At 45.7% G+C, this 20893-nt stretch overlaps 1 long non-coding RNA gene across 1 annotated transcript in view; it reads right to left on the bottom strand.

Moving 5' to 3' along the window:
• Positions 1 to 20893, bottom strand: part of LOC137229472 (uncharacterized) — a 28985-nt gene that overhangs the window by 3343 nt on the left and 4749 nt on the right. The window contains exon 3 of the long non-coding RNA XR_010945699.1: positions 17495 to 17593. This is a non-coding gene — a long non-coding RNA (uncharacterized lncRNA). The remainder of the gene's footprint in view (positions 1 to 17494; positions 17594 to 20893) is intronic.

The raw sequence follows: 20893 nt of genomic DNA, 5'->3' as shown, positions 1-20893 counted from the left end.
CTGAATATGGGACTGTATAAAATACAATGGTATATCCTTACAAAAGAATACTATACAGCCACTAAATAGAATAATGTACACTCTTGCACGGGCATGGAATATGTCCAAAAGATATTGTCGCTGGGAAAGAGGTAATGGTGTAGAACACTGAATATAAAATGTTACTATTTGTGGCGGGAAAAAAAGAGGAAACACTCGCATCTATACTCATGTCAACAAACTTAGAAATGTGTTTAACATGTGTAGATTATATGAAGACTGTAAAAGTATACCAAAAAAAAAACCTGAAAAATAATTGCGTCTGGAAAATAAATTTGGGGCCTATTAGACAAGGACCAGAGGAAGACACCCTTTTTACTAGATTTGCTCTCAACGTTTGCATTTACGTCTGCCATTTGCAGGTACAACGCATCTGTATTTTGAACGGAAAAAGTCAAATAGGCTACCTCACTGTAGCCCTTTCTCAGTCGAGTAAGGAAGGGTCCCTGGTCATAGAAAGTTCAAACAATGAAGTGATGAAATAAAACGTAAATTGCCTTGGTGATGCAGCATAGTGCTGACCTCGAAACTCCCACGTCTCCCGGCGAGGCGGAGAAGCAGAGCGCCACAGATATCCCTCCTTCCTCGCCCGGCCCTCCTTCCGCAGATCAGCCACCTTCGTGATGGAGAGTTCGTGGTACACAGTAGGCGCTCATTATCTGAAGCCTACTTACTTATTATTCTGCGGTTTTCCTCAGTGATTGAAGGAGGCTTTTGAAAGTTCGAAGCCATCACTAAGAACCAGGAGGTAAAAGTTCTGGTCCCGCTCGGCCCGCGGGGTTCAGGCGGCGCAGCGCCCCCTGCCGGCCAAGGTGGCGGCCGTGGGAGCCCGCCTGCTAGAGCAAAGGCGAGGGGAGAGGTGGGGTCGCCCCTACTCCGCGCCCTCTCCTCTCCTGCCAGCGCCTTGTCCTCGGGCTGTGCTCGCAAGTCTGAGGTTATTTTCTATGAAGGAAGCAGAGACCCTCTGCTTTGATCCAATCTGGGTAGAGCCTCCAGACCCCTCTCGGGAGCCCGTGATCTGCCCCCGCGGTGGCAGGGGCTTTGGGGGTGAAGAGACTCGAAGGAAAACGCTGTGGGCCCGGTCACTCGGGGCTCAGGGTCAGCACCATCGGAGTTGTATTAGAGCGGCCGTGCGCAGATCGGTCAGTGAGCCCGGAGAGCATCATCCCACGGTGGGAGCATGGCTTTCCGAGTAGCTGCATCACCACAGTCGCGCGTACGCAAGAGCTTGCTGACTCTCCGGGCCCGGTTTTCTTCAATCCCGCCCAGGAAGAGGGCGCGAGGAGTTTGGGGAAGAGGGGAGAACTCGCCAAGAAAACCGGCAAGGCTGGAGCAAGGCGCGAGCCCAGCACAGAATTTCGCAGCAGCACCTGCCCTCTGTTGGCGGGAAGGCGCATTTACACATGGCTCCGCTTTGCGGTCAAAGGCCCTCAGCCACGGGAGAGGCTGTGAGAGAGGCAGCCGGCTGGGGTCAGCGAGGGGTGCGGATTCCGGAGCGGAAGCGTTAGAAGGAAACACTGAGGTTCACCAAACAAAAGGGGATTGGATCACCAGCACTTGTCCTACTAGGAAAGGAGGTGTCTACACCTGACCCCTATTAGACCTCGTGGGTGATCAGCGTGGAGCTTCAGTTGCACAAGCAGCTAGCTGCTAAGGGCTGGCATGGAGCCTAAATCAGTCAGGGACCTTGACATCTCACGAATATTGTGTCGTGACAATTGATCTGAGGAGGCTTAGTCAGCAAACATCTCTTGAGTACCTATGTGTGAGACACCGTTAGAGGTATGTGGGAGTCATTAGAGAATACAGCAGACAAAAAAGAGACAATAAACATAATAAATATGTAAGTTATATAGACAGGGTGATGAGCTCTAGGGGGGAAATACAGCAGGAAGAAGAATAGAGGGGTGGGGAAACTACGGGGAGCATTTTATTTATTTATTTGCAAGGGCAGCTTGTGGGATTTTAGTTCCCCTACCAGGGATTGAACCCAGCTGTCCTCGGCAGCCAGAGCACAGAGTTCTACCCACTGGACCACCAGGGAATTCTCCACCTGTAGCATTTTAAATTAGGGCTCATGAAAGAGCCAGGAGACAGTGGTGTCCCAGACCCAACATGCAGATTGACACAACTATCTGTCTTGAAGTCATTGGGACTGATCTCACAATGCTTTTCACCCTTGTTTGTGTCACAAGAAGCCCCATTGCCAGGTCAGCCTCATCAAGGACAATGGAGTGATCAACCATGCCTGATGCTGCTGAGCCTGGAGAATCAACCCTACTGGGGTGGGGAGGTCTTATTCCAATGCAAGGAGTGCCCCCTAACCCTTACTAATGATGCTGAGGAGTCAATTGAGGAAATTTACAAAGTTCTTGGCCTAGAAGAAAACTGTCTTGTCCAGGAGTGCGTAGGAAGAGGATACGCATCTGAGTCATGTTCTCTGTCCTAGAAGAGGGAATGGACGGATAGAGAGTAGGGCATCTCTGTCTCACTTCCCCTAGTTACCAGTCCCTGCTCCTCCAGATTCCAGGCCCTCAGGACTCTCCCTTTCTCCTCTTCCTCACTCGTCTAAGTACTCATCTGAGAAGCTCACTTTGTCATATTTTCCTTCCTCTTGTGTATCGAGTTCCAGCTCCTCCCTCCTTCCTTCCCTCTGTCCCACTACCTTGACTCTGCACGTTCTCCTGGAGATCTCTACAGGTTGTACATAGACCCACCTTGTTTTTTAAATAGCCGTGTAGTACTTATGGAATCCTTGTTTCAAGGAGCCATGTGTTTCCTTCCCAGTTCTATCTCTACTTTTCTGTGTCAGCTAGATAAATCACTCTACCATTCTGGTCCTCAGATGTTAAATGAAGGACTTGGAACAAATGTCTAAGTTCCTTCCAACTGAGACTCTTGTAATTCTCTGAATTCCTGATAAAGGAGTAGGGTGTGTGTGTGTGAGTGTGTGTGTGTGTGTGTGATGGAATGTCTACAGAAAATGCAATCCTCGTTTCCGAAATTTTCTACTATGTAAATCTTATTTTTTTTTAAAGATTATACCTAAATCCAGAAGGAATAGCTCGATTACCTGAAATAAAATATATGTATGTATATGTGATGGTTAACTTTGTGTCATCTTGACTGGGCCATGGGGTGCCCAGATGTTCAATCAAATACTATCTTGGGTATTTCTGTGAGGGTGGTTTTAGATGACATTCATATTTAAATTGGTAGACTGAGTAAAACAGATTGTCTCCCTAATGTGGGTGGGCCTCATGCAGTCAGTTGAAGGCCTGAATAGAACAAAAAGGCTGACCCTTCCCCCAAATAAGACAGAATTCTCCTGCCTGACGGCCTTCAAACTGGGACATCGGCTTTTTCCTGCCTTTTGACTCAAACTGAAACATCAACTCTTCATGGGTCTACAGCCTGCCTGCCTGCCTTTGCGTTAGAACTACACCCACAGCTCTCCTGGGTCTCTAGCTTGCTGACTCACCCTGGAGATCTTAGAACTTGCCAGCCTCCATAATTGTATGAATCAATTCTTTACTACAAATCTCTTTATATATATTTAATAACATTGGTTCTGTTTCTCTGGAGAAACCTGACTAATGGAGCATGTATATTTATTACTGTTACTGTTGCTTTACTATTATCGAGAAAATCATTTAACTATTATATTGCAGGCAGCATGCAAATCCCTACCCCTCAGAACTGTTGTTTAATTGAGCGAGATAAAAGATCATCACAGAAGACTACAGGCTGATCTTAGGCCTCTGAAGCTGTCTAGATGTGAAGACTGGCTAATGCACTTGGGGATACCTGTCAGTCAGCAAACATTAATGGAGTGGTTCCGCTCTTGGCACTCTCCAGTGAGGTTCACCATCCTCTGGTCTAATAGGAAAACAGAAGGCCTAAAACTTATTAAACCTAAGAGAAAGCTTTGATGGGTGCTATACAGCCTAAAATATCTCAGCATCATTCATGATATTTATACCTTATGGAGTGTTGAAAATAAATGCAAAAAGGGTTGAAAATAACAAGAAAGCCACCACCTCTTTGATGCACCTATTTCATACCAGGCAATTGGGATTAAGCCTCACAATAATGCTGTCCAGCTGGTAACACTCCCTACACTTTCTAGTGTTTTCACCTGTGCTCAACATCCAGCATGACCCACCATCAGAATTAGCATGTCTGTGTATCCGGAAAGAATTTTACTGTTTCCCTGGTAGAAAAGGGAAGGCAAACTCCTTGAGTGAGGTCACATGGTTGGTGAAGAGCAGAGCTGTGAGTCAAACTCTGATCTGTCTTTTTTTTAAAGCCCGTGCGCTTTAACAGACAAACAAGCTTGTTCCTCTCACGTGAGACTGAGGTGAAGTAGGAGCTAACATTCCACACAGGAAAATATTCTGGCTTTGGAGAAACAACATACCTTAACAGTTAAGAGGCCCAAAATTAGCCTGAATGGCATCAAAAGGAAAGCCTTAACTACTAAAAATTATCAGCAGTAATGACTATTGTTGAGAAACAAGTGGAATAGCTCAAACTGAGAAACAAGACAATTAGGGCATAGACCCAGGCAAGCCTGACTGTTTATCTCAGGGTTTCCGAGACATCAGATATCCTGCACCATAGCTCCATTCCATCTGTATTATTAATATTTCCTTTTTATCAACTCAGTTTTTGACACAGTTTTGTTCTAAGCGGTAATACATATGAAACCACAGAGTTGACACACTGATTATTCATCACATTGAAATAAACCCATAACAATTAACACCTTAAATATTTCTCTGTGTACTCTGTAACATCAGTCAGCTCACTTCTCAGCAGTTGTACACTCTTCATACTTTATACTTCTATAAACCGCTTTCATATCTCGAGGTTTAAGATACTTTTATAAACAGCTGTATACTTTTCATACTTTTATAAACAGCTGTATCTCGAGGTTTAAGTTGAAAAATTCTACCTGGAAAAATGCTTTCACAGAAGAATAAAAAACCCAAGGACAGTAGAAAAAATGAAGCCCCAAATCAAAGATTTGGTCATATTTAATCAACTCTGTTCAAAAGAGAGGCTAAACCAAGCAGTGTTTATAATTATAAAATGTTATTACCACTGCATTCGGAAAGCCGTGTGCAGAAAGGTATTGTCAGTTGGCATCTCCCTTTCATCAGGTTAAGGGCACACATCGCAAGAGTACCCTGGGGGTGAAGAAATTGCAAGTGCTAGACATCAGATGACTCTGTGAAACCCTGTGGCCGATATCCTCAACAGTTGCTTTTACCACAATGCAGAAGACTTTTTCCCAAGACTATATCTTACAACGTCCCTGGATTACAAATAATGGCATAATGACATTGGCTGATAATTCAGTGGCTGTTGATGTGGTGATTAAACTAATGAAATAACAGAACAAGCTCACATTTAGCAGTGTTTTGATACTAAAGACAAAATCATGCTGAGAATCCAGTACACTTTCAATATGGGTTTGTATTAATTTCTTTTCAAATAAACAGATCCTCGGCCCAAGATCTTTCCTGTCAACTAGGTCATTTGGATTTAATTTGAAGGCAATGGAGGGCAATTAAAAATGTGCAGAGGGAATCTATAGAAAAAACTATCAGAAAATGTGTTTGGGGATGTTCTCTGAATACAATCTAAAGGAGAATGGTCAAGGATAGGGTAGAGTATCATCTAGACTTCTCTCAGGACACTTAGCAAGTCTGATGGCTCATAAACACAAATGTCTACAGGAGCCAGATAGGTATCATCACTGAGTGAACAGAGAGGATGGGAGTCAGGAGGGAGGAGTGGAATCAGGGAAGAGTTCTTGAGCTTTTTAGTTGGCAGTTGCTACTCTGCTCTAGCTGATGGTTACATGGCCACATTTTGGCGGGCTATTTTAAGGCAACCCAGGGATCCACATTTTCTGTGTGAAAATCCCTGTTTGGAAAGGTTATCATCAACTCCAAAAATTATTTTTAAAATTGTTAATAACAACAACGAAACCCACTGACTAGGCCAATCAGATCAGCTGTTGAGCCAGGTAGACTGCTATGACTGGAGTATATGGGTTTTGCCTCATATTAGAAACACTTGAGTACAGCCTTGCTGCCCACCCAGACACTAAAGCATCACAGAAGGGGTACAATATACCTAATTCACTTTTATACCCTCATCACCTATAAAAAGGCTTAACACACAATATATATGAAAAAACGTGCTTAATAGTCAAAGGAATTAAGGAATTCCACAAAACAAGATGACAAAACAGAGTTCTCCTAGCTTTGCCTTCAGTCCTGTCTAGGTCAACATTTGTGTCCATATTTATAGAAGGACAACAATGGTAACAGGATCACATTTTCAGACGAGAATATAGAAAGGTAGTAAAAATTATGTGGATTAATTTTGTTGAAAGATTATAGTATGCCAGTTCAAGAGTCTAATTCCAATTTTTCTCACCTAGAAGCTGGGCCAGTGATTTAACTTCTGTCTCTTAGCACTCAGTCCTTCTCCACCTTTGTGCATTGTTCCACACCAATTCCTTCACCTAGAATGCCCAGCCTTTCCCTAATGCCGAGCAAACCCCTGCTTATTCTCATGGCCCTGCTCTGATGGAGTCTCCTCCTGGAAGCCTTCCTGGACCTATCAGGGAAAGTAACTTCCTCCACCCCTTGACTCTCACTAAGTCATGTTTATACAAGTGATATTACTTCTATCACAAAATCGGTTTCTCTACTTTCCACAGGCCACTTGGGGATCTAGACTACCATTTCACGTATCGTGGTATACCTTGTCGGTAACACAGTTTCAGGAATAGAGTACACTGTCCATAAATGGGTGGTTTACAAAAAAAGATAAAATTCCCCATTTACATAGTGAAATACAAGCACTAAGAATGTACATGACAATTGTGTAGAAAACAGCACATATGTGAATACATGCAAGATTCTAGAAACCTAGATTTATACAACACCAGATATTCATTCTTTTACAGATTTTACAGAAAGACTTTTGTGTATTTTCAGGTTGTTAGTTGACATAGAGTAGAAGCAATGATCAGGTCCAGACTGAAAATTAGAGAAAGTAAATCCAATGCAAGTGAAACAGAGGAAGAAAACTCAAGAAGTACTTAACAAACTGTTCTAACACTTTGCAAAACCGAACAGCAAAAAAATCAAAGACTCAAGTTTCCGGCATCAGGAGGTGATGAGATACAGAATGTTTATGTGAAGAGAAAACAAGGGGCATTACCAAAAACAAAAAGGAACCTGGGTTTCTCCTTTGCCAACAGCCTCCCCTGGCTCTATTTGTTCCATCAGGACTCTTTTTTTGTTGGCTGCACCGTGGGGCTTGCAGGATCTTAGTTCCCCAACCAGGGATTGAATCCGGGGCCTCGGCAGTGAAAATGCGTAGTCCTAACCACTGGACCACCAGGGGATTCTGGGCCTCTTTTTACATAACATGGCTCTTTAGTGGGCTGGAGTAGGATTAAAGCGCTGAAGGGGGTTGGGGGAAGACTGAACTGGCCTGTAGAATCTTAGGAGGTTTTATTGATATCTGATGCCATAGTACTTTCAGAGCTTGAATAAAGGCACCTTACTGAGTTCAAAATGGACATTTGGGGGCTTCCCTGGTGGAGCAATGGTTAAGAATCCACCTGCCAATGCAGGGCACAGGGGTTCGAGCCCTGGTCTAGGCAGATCCCACATGCCGCGGAGCAACTAACTACTGAACCTGCACTCTAGAGCCCGTGAGCCACAACTACTGAGCCCGTGAGCCACAACTACTGAAGCCTGCGTGCCTAGAGCCCGTGCTCCACAACAAGAGAAGCCACCGCAATGAGAAGCCCGCGCACCACAACGAAGAGTAGCCCCCGCTCACTGCAACTAGAGACGGCCTGCACACAGCAACGAAGACCCAATGCGGCCAATAAGTAAATAAATAAATGTCCCTTTTAAAAAAATAAAAATGTAAATTTGGAACAAGGTTTGTACAAGAAAAAGAAGATAGCACCTCCCATAACACATTCCACTCCTCTCCTGGTTTTAGCCCTTAACACAAGACTTGGCACATCTAATGCAGTCAGTAAAGGATTCCACTAATTCAGAAATGAAAAATAATTTCCATATCACAAATAAATATATTTTCTCATTATGTACCTTTCTCTCCTCTCTCTTTTCTCTCTCTTTTTCCATCCCTTTCTTCTCACATTTCTTCTTCATTTTCTAGACAACCTCCTGGGCTGAGTAGCTAGGTTGCCCATGTTGGTTCCTAGTGATTCTCAAAAACACTGACAGATCCTTCCAGAATTCTCTCTTGAATTAGTTCCTGTTGCAGGGCAGTATATTAGAAATGGTATTTCTAGAAGGCATGGAGAAGTTAATGATGAACCCAAGTTTCCTGGGGATTCCTCTCTGGAGGCTGGACTAGAAACTGCTAAATAAGTAAGTTGTTGAACAATGGAGGCCCCTGGCCCAGATGACTACGTGTGGGATCATTTTAAGATTTCCTTCAGAGAGTCATGAACCGAGAGCAGGAAGACTTCTACAGCCTCTCACTGCCATGGCCACTCTGGGGCCCATGTCGAAGTCCCAGGTCCTTAAGAGAGATATGGGAGATTCCCAGTGGGTGTCCAATCCTTTGTACCTCTAGAGAAGCTCCTATATGAGCAAGAGTCATGTTCTGAGGATGTCAGGGATCCATTCATGCCATCCCATGCAGAGATGAGCACTGCTGTGACACTATGTGGACTGGAGTTCTCCTTCTCCCTTGTCCTCTATCTGTAGGGAGCCCTGGCAGGGTCTACCCAACCAGGTTTTTAAAAATGTATGAGCCCTCTGGAACCAGCTTGCTCTCTTCAACATAGGTTTTTGCCAAAGGAGATAACCCCAGCTGCCTGGGGTTACGGTGCACCCCAGCTGCCTCTTCAGAGGCAGCCTGGAATAAATGGGAACACTTGGCTTTTGAGGGAGACACTCCTGGTTCTGCCGCTATTGTCTGTTAACTGTGTGTACCTCTGTTTGATCACCTTTAAAATGAGACTGATGGGGACTTCCCTGGTGGCGCAGTGGTTAAGAATCCGCCTGCCAGTGCAGGGGACACGGGTTTGAGCCCTGGTCCGGGAAGATCCCACATGCCGCGGAGCAACTAAGCCCGTGCGCCACAACTACTGATCCTGCGCTCTAGAGCCTGCGAGCCACAACTACTAAGCCCAAGTGCCACAACTACTGAAGCCCGTGAGCCGAGAGCCTGTGCTCTGCAGCAAGAGAAGCCACCCAATGAGAAGCCTGCGAACCGAAATGAAGAGTAGCCTCCGCTCGCCACAACTAGAGAAAGCCCGCACACAGCAACAAAGACCCAAGGCAGCCAGAAATAAAAATAAATCAATTAAAAGAAAATGAGACTAATGGTAGCTACCTCATGGGTCGTCATGAGGGTTAAATGAGTCAATTTATGTAAAGTGCTTACCCCACAGAAGTTGCTTGAAAATGAGAGCTTGCAATTTGCTCTCAAATTCTCTCTATATGAAACTAAATTAGCGGTTCTTACTTGTATCTAATTTATCTAACACATATAAATAGGTATTTGCTTTCTCTAGTATTAAAAGACCAGAACTTTGAAACTCTAATGCTGACTTCCATGTGCAGATATGTCACCGGGCTCTCATAACAAGGAAACATCCCCTGGTCATGTTGTTATGTTCCGAAAAATAATGGTCTCCCAGGCTTCCTTGGGGTCAACGATACTGGGTGCATCTGGAAGACTTGGTGCTGACAACTCACAACTCCCCCCCACCCCACAGCTTGCAGGAGCTTCAGTGCTGGGGTCTTGGGAACGTTAATCATGTATGGGAGTGAGCTTGTCAACAGCTGAATACAAAGGGTTTGATGTTGCTATTTTGTTCCAGGATATACATTCTATCTTGTTTCTAGCAGTAAAAGACTGGAACAAACTGTATGATTGTATCCATGATTAAATAGCCATAGACGAGAATACCATGCAGCCATTAACTAGAGTGAGGTACATCCTTCGCCAAAACATAGTAGTTAAAAAATAAGGTGTGGAACACTGTATATGATCCTACTATGTGTGGGGTAAATGGAAGAGATACAAACACACACAAACCTCTATACATACCAATAAAGGTATATAGGTGTATAGGCATATATATTATGTATAGACTGTGAAAAGATACAAAGAAACTAAATATTTGTTGCTTTTAGAAAAGAAACTGGGGCCTAAAAGACAAATATTAAAGGAAGATATTCTTTTCACTGGATACACTCGCTAATGTTTTTGAGGTTATATTTTTACCATATGCCCGTACTATCAGAGATAGAGATACAAATGATAGTAGTGAGAGAGAGAGGCAGAGGGACAGAGAGAGGGAGAGAGAGAGAGACACGCTCACAGAGAACGCTTGCTCTTGGAGCAGAAAAGAGAAGCGCTCTGCTGATACTCTCTCCCTCCTCCCCTGGTCCTCCTCCATCTTCACTCTACTGTTGGCGGCTCATGGTACACAAGGGATGCTCAGTGGACATGTCTGCTTCTGCTCTTCTCTCTTTGAAAAAGTGTGACTATCCCATGACAGCAGGTAGAATAAGGCAGGGGGCCAGTTCGCCGCGGAAGGGTAAAAATCTTGTACTTTGGAAGCTGATCTGTTTTCAGATATTTAAATCCTATGTGTCTATTTCTCTGTTGTTCCTCTCAAGACCTAGAGTCTTTCATACAGAGTGAAGTAAGTCAGAAAGGGACAGACAAATACCCTGTGGTATTTGTGGTATTTCTTATATGGAATATAAGAAAAAAAATGTCATAAGAACCTAGGGGTAAGACAGGAATAAAGACACGGACCTACTAGAGAACGGACTTGAGGAGATGGGGAGGGGGAAGGGTGAGCTGTGACAAAGCGAGAGAGTGGCATGGACACATATACACTACCAAACGTGAGGTAGATAGCTAGTGGGAAGCAGCCGCACAGCACAGGGAGATCAGCTCGGTGCTTTGTGACCGCCTGGAGCGGTGGGATAGGGAGGGTGGGAGGGAGGGAAACGCAAGAGATATGGGAACACATGTATATGTATAGCTGATTCACTTTGTTATAAAGCAGAAACTAACACACCATTGTAAAGCAATTATACCCCAATAAAGATGTTTTTTAAAAAAAGGCTTTTAAAATATAAAGCCGGTCTCAGCCTTGCTAAGCAGAGCCAAGAGGGAAATTTCGACCTGTTGCTCTCGGCTCGTGGGGAGCAAGCAGCATAGCGCCTCCTGCCCGCCGGTGCGGTGCGCGGCGCCTCCGCCAGAGAAGAGGGTAGAGCCGCCAGAGAAAACGCTGCCAGCCAGGATCAGTTTTATGAGAACAGCTCGTGAACAAATTGCCTCCATGACTCAGAGAGCGTAACCCTAGAGCGGGATCAAGGCTTCCCGAAGTAGATGCTGCCCTGCTCCCACCCTACGCACTGCGAACCCTGCCAAGATTCCCCAGGCGAAAGGGGGACCAGGGAAAAGCCGAACAAGTGGCAAGTCTCAGCCTAGGATGTCACGGGGGCCCTGCACTCATCTGGCAGGAAGGGCAATCAAGCGCGGAGGAGACAGCATAGCCATTCTCCCGTCGTACACCCATGTCTCCTCACCCCACTCCCTGTCACTTGAGGCGCCCTGAGAGAGATGGTGGGCTGGGGTCAGTGAGCTGTGCAGATTCGGGGAAGAAGTCTAACGAGGGGGAGCACGACAAAAGGCGGTCCAATTAAGGCGCTGGGGCGCTGAGATCCTCAGAGGGCCCACGGAGGACCCGGGGACCCGGGAGTCCAGCCCTCCAGATGAACCTGCTGGTTCGGCACACAGGCCACTCGGATGTGCCAGGACCAGATCCTAAGACCTGTAAGGACAGTCAGAGCGCTAGGACCCCAGAGATACCACTTGGTGGTGAGTTTTCAGAGGCGGAAAACTCATTCATTCCGGCACCTGGTAGGTATGGCGCTGCACATCATTTATCCTTTGCAAGCTCTGGTGAAGGAAGGTGTTGAGGGACTTGCAGACCCTAGAGACCACTTCCCTGTGCTGCACCATCACGTGGCAGTACTGACTGGACCCACGCAGGGTCCTGGACCTGGGGTGGTCATGATGACGCTGTGGGAGTCCTGGGCCTGGGAGAAAAACAGTCTGATCTAGCAGCAGAAACTGGAGGAGGGTCCACGTCATAACTGTGTTTTCTGTGAAAGGCACGCAGTGAGAATGTCTCTTCCCCGAGACACAGTATCTTCCATCCTCCTATTCAGGAAATGTAGTACTGCAAGTTCTCGCCACTCTCTGTTGGAATTTTCTGACACTCCCTCTTCTGTACCAGTTCAGACACTCACTTGGCCACACCCTCTTCTACTTGACCCATCGCCTTCTTTTTCTTCTCTAGGGCTTCCCCTTCCTTTATTCCCATCCCTCTGCACTGGCCCAGCACATTCCTAATCACAGTGTTGGGGTCTAGATTTCTTCAAGGAACTGAGGTAGAGGGAGCTGTCACACAAGAAGAGGGCCACATCCCACCTCTTTCTAAACGTGACGCAGAGATCCCATCGTATCCCAAAGCATCTATGATCCTCACCTAATCGCTCCTCAGTAATTGCCATAACTTACATTTGTGAAGTGGTTTAGCGATTACAGAGCTTTTTTTTTTTCTTTTTTTTCCCATCTGATCCTCACCACAACCTTATGAGTTAAGGCAAGCATTTTTACAATCCCATTTTATTTTTATTATTATTATTATTTTTGCTGTACGCTTGCCTCTCACTGTTGTGGCCTCTTCCGTTGCGGAGCACAGGCTCCGGACGCGCAGGCTCAGCGGCCATGGCTCACGGGCCCAGCCGCTCCGCGGCATGTGGGATCTTCCCGGACCGGGGCACGAACTCGCGCCCCCTGCATCGGCAGGCGGACTCTCAACCACTGCGCCACCAGGGAAGCCCTACAATTTTATAAAGGGATAACTGACTCTCAGAAAGTTTCAGCGACCTGCCCGAAGTCAGACAGCTAAAAAGTGAGAGGCAGGCTAGAATAATGGAGAGCCCTTCAAATTCAATAAAAATAAAGTTCTCCACCATTAGAAACCTGCCTCATGCTGCAAACTAAGAAAGTCTCCCCAGCCTCCTCTTCCTCTCATGCTCACTTTGCCTTATTTATAACTACCTCACTCAGCCCCTTACCCACTCTTCTCCCCAGGACCACAGAAGGGTCACCACAGCTATTGCTACCCCTCCAGTGAGAAATCTCACTTCCACAATCTTGATCTCATGTGTGCAGCCCCCTTTACTAGGCCCTGGGGCTGAGGATCTCGCAGAGTTAGAGTTGAGGATTCTGTGGCTGGAGAAGTGTTGAGGGTCTTTCCTCCCAAGGTGTATTGTTATATTGCCCAGGGAGGGAGGGACTGGATGTGGTGGGGCTGAGTAAGGAGTACTGTCCCATTATCTTCCAGGGATGAAAGTTGAGACTTTTCAGTCCTGACACTCAAATAGGACCTCAAGCAATACGTGACAGAGACTGCATAGCAGGATCCCAGTTGTCCTTGGGGGAAATCAGACCCAGGCATGGCCTGGAGGGTGAAAAGAAGCAAAGAGAAGGCAGCCCCAACTCCCGGACTCCCCAGATAATTGTCTCCTCTCCTTGAGCCTCTTTTTTGCCACAGGTTATAAGGGGAAGGCATCCAATTGTTCCATTTCATCTGGAAGAGCAGTGGTAAGGAGGAAGAGTCTAACTAGAAAGCATAAATCCTTTCAGCAAATGCAACCCAGTCTGAGCAACACGCCAGCCTCCACCCTGACTGTCCTCTCCCCTAAGTAGCCCTGGGGCTCTGTCATTTGAAGCCAGGAAATCCAAGGGCCTGGGGAAAAGAATATTCATAGATTCCCAGTGAAGAAGAGTCCCTCAGAGTCAGTTGGAAGGAAGGCAAGAGGGCCTGAGGATGGAAGGCAGCAAGAGCAGGAACTGAGATCTGAGGAAAAGAATTGGTGCTGACTGCATAAGTAACGCTGCTCCCTCTAATGCCCTCCCAGCTTCCATAAAGAAAAATCCTAACCCCCTAGTCCTCTTCTCCTTCCATCACGAGAGCCAGAACTTCGGTCTCAAGACGTTTTTGGTCACAGTCCGCACTTGGGGACAGCTCTCTAAATGCCTCATCAACCTCGTGCACTGCAGGCTGGGTCACCCTCGTGCTCAGCCAAGTCTTTGCTTTTCCATTAGTTGGTTCTTTCAGCCTGACCACTCAGCCCTGATGGGCCTTCTTCCTCCCGGATTCAGGGCTCCCCCTGTGACTCAGACCCTGTTCTGATCTGCCACAGGCCCTTAGACAAGAATCATTATCCCTCATCTGGAAAATTGAAGTAAAAGATAGATACACTTTCACTTATGATGCATGGTCCATAGCACTTGCTAAGCAGATCTTTACCGAATGAAAGGCGAAAGGAGAGTGCCTGAGTCCCTAAGCCCGGGCACCTCAGCCATCTAGCCATTCACAGCACGGTGGGGTGATAACAGGGCTTCTCCTATTCATAGAGCTCTCCAGGGTCTCCCAGGTTCCCTATGCTGGCATCTACATGACCACTGCTAGAGAGTGCTTTCTCATATGTCTAAATGCCTTTGGGACCAATGTACTGCAGTTGTGACCCCATTCAGCTTGTTCTTGTTTTGGAGGAGATGGAATATAAAAACAAACTACATGTTGACTCTTCTTAGTGTTGCAAAACTTTTTCTTCCCCAGGCACTCTCCTTTAACTTTTCCTTTAGGTTATAATTCTCAGGCTTTCAATCTTCCCATCTCACTCTTGGCAATGCTGGTGAGCAGGATTAAGTCCATTCTTCTCTGGAGACAGTTAGTGTGTATTCCCATCACTTTCTCCTATACTGTGGCCTGACTCTCTGCTCTGCCAAGGCACCAGGGGCCCCATGCCAGATGGAGCTGCCATGGGAAAGGGAAAGGGTCAGTAGGTCTGGCCTGTCTTGTGCCCTGTGGCTCCAGCTGCCAGTCTCTCCTACCCAAGAAGTCATCTCTGCTTCTTATTAGGGGCTCAGGGAACACTGAAGTCCTGCATTGTGTTAAAGAGACCCAGGGAATGCAGCTCATGCTTGCCAGCTGCTACTACAGGGGAGTTTGTAGCCAAGGTGGCATGATTTGCCTATGTCTATCCCAGGGAAGTGAAGGGATGAATATGTACCTCTAGGCAGAAAATAAAAACCAGAGTCAAGGGAAAGACACTAAACGTGTAAAAAGTTTTTCTAATGTCAGCCTTGAGAATGGTTGAATAACTTTCTGAAATCACTTCCAGGCCTATCCTCTAGCCAAGCTGAACCATGGACAGCCACCTCCAGGTCTTATTCTGGCTCTGCCTGGAACATCCTTCCCCACGTGGTTTTCTAGGGTAATTATTTATCCTCCCAGATTCAGTGTGGTGTCATCTGCTGCAGGAAACCTTCCCTGTCCCCGGTCACACACTCACCAGACCTGCAGTTAGGCCCCCATTTTCCCCGTTCATCTTTGTATTATTATTATCTGATTATTGGTATGTTTTCCCCCAGCCGACCGTCAGTTCCTGAAGGGCACAGTATGCAACACCAATCTCTGATGTCTCTGCCTAGAATGTTGTCATTTGGAAGGGACTCTATAAATGTTTACAGAATAACAAAATTGGGATCAATGGATCAAAGAACACAAACAATTCTTTTGGCTCTTGATATATTGCAAACTGCCTTCCAAAACGTTAACACCTATTTATAATGCCATCTGCTGTGGAATATAAGTTCCACTGCAACCTTGCTTTTTTAATAGGAGAAACTGTGCCCTAATGCTTTCTTTGGGGGCGGGGGTATTTTGGGCCGTGCCATGCGGCATGCGGGGATCTTAGTTCCCTGACCAGGGATCAGACCCGTGCCCTCTGCAGTGGAAGTGCGGAGTCTTAACCACTGGCCCATCAGGGAAGTCCCCATCCTAATGTTTTAACATGCATTTCTTTACTAGTGAGATTAAATAGTTTCCCCAATGTTTATTTCACTACTCATAATCCTCTATTTTGAACTGTCTCTTTATATCTTAGCAATCATTTTCTGACAGCTTGCCAAGGCTACAGCCAAATTTCTTTCTCCCCTTAAGCAAGGAGCCACAGGCCCAACCTTGCAGTTGAATGAAGGACTTGTTTCCTAAGCTCTGAGGATCCATATCAACATGGCCCAGAAGGGCAGCTTACAACCTAAGTTTGCTACAAGGCCCGAGACAGGTAAGATTCTCCACGTTACAGATTTTATTTTCTTGGTAGGAGCTACAGATAAGAATTACAGTCTGACAGTTTTCAGCAGATGCCTAAAATTTATGGAAATGCGCAAGTCTGTAAAAAAAAGATCCATCCCATCTATCCCTTGAAATTTGCCAAGTCTGTTCTCTAGAACTTCTTCCCTTAAACCTCTAGATAGAGAGGGAAAGCAGGAGTAGGCAGCAGGTGGTTTTGCCAGAGCACGGGTCAAGGACATGCCCACACTGAAAACTTCTTAGCCAGCTTTGCAGTCAGCGGGTTAAGTTGTTGCGATATAAATTTGAAAGGCAAAGTCTTTTTCTCCAAAAAATGTGGCCTGACATCCTATTCTATCCCTATACCTCTCTGGCATGAGGGAGGCCTCTCCCATTTCCTCTGAAACATAGTTATGTAAAGCACGTTGTCACCATGGTGACAATGACTTTTCACGGTACATGCTAACTAGAGAGCATTAGGGCAAATTTCTGGGGACTGTCTCAAGCCACACAATGTGCTTCGCACACTCTCAGCCACCATTCAGGCTGTGAAGCCTGCTGCAGTTCATTTCAAGGTTCACATGTACGGCTAGTCCCCATTTTAGGCCAGAGCTCTTTATCCCTTGATCTCTGAAGAAACAGGCTTCTTTCAATCAGAACTCTGGGTCCAGCCTTCATGGCTCAAGTAGAAACTACCCTCCTTAGGTGCATACAAAGTCAACTTGAGAGCTCATCTGTATTCTGTTTAGAAAACATTTCTAAACTAGTCTCTTCCTGGCTGACAATTCTAACCTTTTCCTGCCCTAAAAACATTCTCTTCTTTTTTAAAAGTTCACCAACCATAGAGCATCCAGAGAGCCAGCAACACATCTCTTTCAGGAACTCATCCAATTCACTCAAAAAATTTTTTGATCAGATGCTTATTAGGAATCTGCTATGACTATATGCCTGGCTTTGCCTAAGTGCTGAAGATATAGCCAGAACTACCCTTAGGCCCAAGAAAGGAGAGCCCCTTCCCTGGGCCTCACATTTGAGGAAGCCCCACAAGTAACTAATGTAGACATATAAATAATGAATTTACTAAACAACAGATGTGCCTCTGTTACTTGGGATCCAGTGCAACCTATCATCCTAAACTTCTGCTTTCGGGACTGACATGGCTCTAATCCAGGCGAAACACTTTTCCACATCTCTTACCCAGATCCTTAAAGGTGACTATGTCGAGTGACAAGACTCCTTATAGATTGTGCCTCTTCCAGGATAGGAGACAGGCACTGCTTCCAAATACAGGAAGTACTAGGCAGCAGAAGCATATAGGAAAAAAAAAAAAAAGACAAATTTGTCAAATTCTTCCTCTCAGAGAGCATGACTGCAGTGCATTTTTATACTATGATGTAACATGGTACAAAGCACCTACTTCTTTTTTCCCTTCATGTTCCAATGCACAGTTCTGAAGGTACTCAAAAATTAGCACGATATCCCCAATAGTTGTACATGGCAGCTGAGGCACAGTTTGCAATAGCCAACAATGTCTTTACTCTTAAATTTGTATATGTAGGTTTGGACAATATGTGTGAACTTGATATGAATTCTTTATCTATGTATCTAGATAATGCTTTAAGAAATGGTAAAAATCACAGTGTAAGTTATAGTACTTTATATAATAAAATAGTCCTTAATATTTAATGTGATCATGTTAATTTAACATATGCAAGCCCATTACAGTGTGAGAACACGGTATATAAAACTACCAATTCATTTCCAAATCTAAGTATTGCTTTAAGGACGGTATTAACAATACCAGTTGCTACGGACTTAACAGAGCAAAATATTTTCAAATTACATTAATTTTTAAAAACTAATAACTACAATGATTCAAGAACGACTGGCTCATTTGACATCAATTGCTGTCCAAAGAACATAAATTATGTAGAAATCTGGACTGTAACAACACAGTGATTTTGCTGAAATGAGGGCAAAAAAAATTTTTCAGCTGTGCCTTTAGAAGGTCGATCTGTCTGCCCTGCTTCCTTTAAACAGAAGACGTCCCACACACCATCGATTCTCTGCTGCTTTCAACTCCAGTGATCTTGCCCAGACGTTGGAAGGAGAAATTGGAAGGCACATGATTATATGGAAGTTAGAGAGCTATTTCTGGTACAGAGGGTTTGTATGACTATAGAGAGGAGGCTTGAGGAGAAGCACATTAGATTCCGAGGCTCTTCACATGTTTCTGGGTCACTGATGCTATCAGCATTTGAGGTCAGTGCGCAGAGGCTGGAGATTTCAAGCACGGGTGCGTCATGCATTTTTTGCCCCCTCCCATCCCAGGGGCCTGTAGATTCCCCTATAGCCTCCTCTGCTTTCAGCCATACTTTCAATGACCATTTCCTTTTCTTTTCCCAAGATCCTTACCAAACAGGACTGGAACCACCTTTAGCTTGAACCATATTGTATCGAGAGCTAGAACAGAGCTAGAGAATGCTTCATAGACAGAACATCAGGATCAGAAAAAGGAAAAATCTTGATCATTTTCGAAAGCTCTGAATCCCCAGCAAGGAGCCAGAGAGGGCTCTAAGGAAAGAGAAGATGAACAGAAGTGATTTCTGAATGAGCTGGAAATGAGGAAGAATGGAATAAGAACCATAGGACAGGAGGGAGAGCTGAGTTAGTTGGGGCGTGGTAACTAGAAACCAAATTCAGGATTGACTCAGGAAGGGACCTGGGAGCTGGGGAAAGTTAGGAAGAACCATGCCAACCACAGGGGGGCACTGAATCCCCATGGGCTAACCTGGAGTGTGCAGGACCAGCAAAGTAGAGAGGTCAGTCAAGGACAGCAAAGCCCTTCTCCCTTGCTCCCAGCAGACAGCATCTCTCCCTCTACCTAACTCTTGGGTTTCTTATAGATGCAGAGGCATCTGTAGGAGAGAGACACACACAGTCACCACCCATTTCCCACACATCCTCCATGACAGATACACACACACACACACGCTCTCTCCTATGTACACACAACTGTAATTTACTCCCTCTTCCGAAGATTACCCTGCTAACAGTGTTATCTTTTTAGGCAAATGTACCGAGAGGACCTGCCTTCCCTTCCATAACGAGCAACAGCAGCTATTGCCGGTCAAGGCTGTGAGTTCTTTGCCTTTTCCTCATGTTTATCTAGGAGCTGTTTGGTCCACTGAGTCCAATGATGCTGTTTCTTTTCTTTAGTGTGGTATTTAAGCACTGCTTGCTGCCTGCCCTGTGTGTGGTTAGCCTCCCCGTTCCTGGCCATCATAGAGCCACCTGCTGTTGATCAAAGAAGTTTATGATTTCTGGAAATTACTGGTAATCATGAGACAAACTCTCCTTTTTGTTATAAAAGCAACTTGCCCCTTCTACTCAGGGAGCTAGCACTTTTTTTCCCCATCTTCTCCCTTGTGCACAAGCTATCTCTTTTTTTTTATATATAAATTTATTTATTTATTTAATTTATTTTAGGCTGTGTGGGGTCTTTGTTGCTGCACTCGGGCTTTCTCTTGTTGTGGTGAGCGGAGGCTACTGCCGTGGCTTCTCTTGTTGCAGAGCACGGGCTCTAGGCACGCTGGCTTTGGTAGTTGCGGCACGCGGGCTCAGTAGTTGTGGCTCACCAGCTCTGAAGTGCAGGCTCACTAGTTGTGGTGCACGGGCTTAGTTGTTCTGCAGCATGTGGGATCTTCCCGGACCAGGGCTCGAGCCTGTGTCCCCTGCGTTGGCAGGTGGATTCTTAACCACTGCGCCACCAGGGAAGCCCCTGACATTTCTGAGTGTCTTTGATGTGACAAGCGCTATTCTAAGTGCTGTGCGTATAGTGAGCAAACAGACAGGTGCCTGCATTTTAGAAATTTTGTCCCCATGATGCCAAAACTCAACGTCTCTGTACGCCAGTGCCGAATCAAATCTTGGAGACAGAGTATTGGGTGAAGTAGAGAAGGATAGCTTTATCACTTTGCCAGGCAAAGGGGGACACAGTGGGCTCCTGTCCTTGAAAACTATGTGTCCCAACCCGGGAGGATTGGAGGAGAAGTTTTATAGCAACGGTTCAAGGGTGGGGTCTCTGACAAGGTCAGGGGTGAGCAGGGCCTGCGTTCCCTTCATCTTGTCTCAGGTGGTCGGTCCCCTAATCTGGATGAGCTCCTCTGGTCCTTTAATCTGGCCTCAGGTGGTTTCTTCTTGGCTGCCGTTCCCTTGATTAGCAACTGTTTGAATCTGCCCTTTGGAACTCAGGGAAGGTCCTGGAGGCTGGAGTCTTGCCTACAAGAAACAGGGCACGAAAACGGCCTCCGTGCTCAGGAGCCCCACAGTGCATCGCTTGGTTTCACCCACATACCTTGGATATTTCTCAAAGTAGTTCAGTGGGGTATATTTGAACTAAGAAGAGAAAATCCTTCTGTTGCAGCAATTAAATACCCGCAGTGAGAGCCCACTTTCATTACCATCATAACCATGGACACTGCAAGGGGAAGAATGACCCTGCCTTTGGCATCAAGACTATTGCTTGGGTCCTGCTATGTGGCCTGCATCAGTGAATCAGGTGAGGATAAATTATTTATCCAATCTGAAAAAGAC

The sequence above is a fragment of the Pseudorca crassidens genome, chromosome 1, assembly GCF_039906515.1.
Source record: "Pseudorca crassidens isolate mPseCra1 chromosome 1, mPseCra1.hap1, whole genome shotgun sequence".
In the NCBI taxonomy this organism is placed as follows: domain Eukaryota; kingdom Metazoa; phylum Chordata; class Mammalia; order Artiodactyla; family Delphinidae; genus Pseudorca; species Pseudorca crassidens.
Note: the sequence above shows the minus strand (reverse complement) of the source record. Positions and strands in the feature narration are given on the sequence as shown.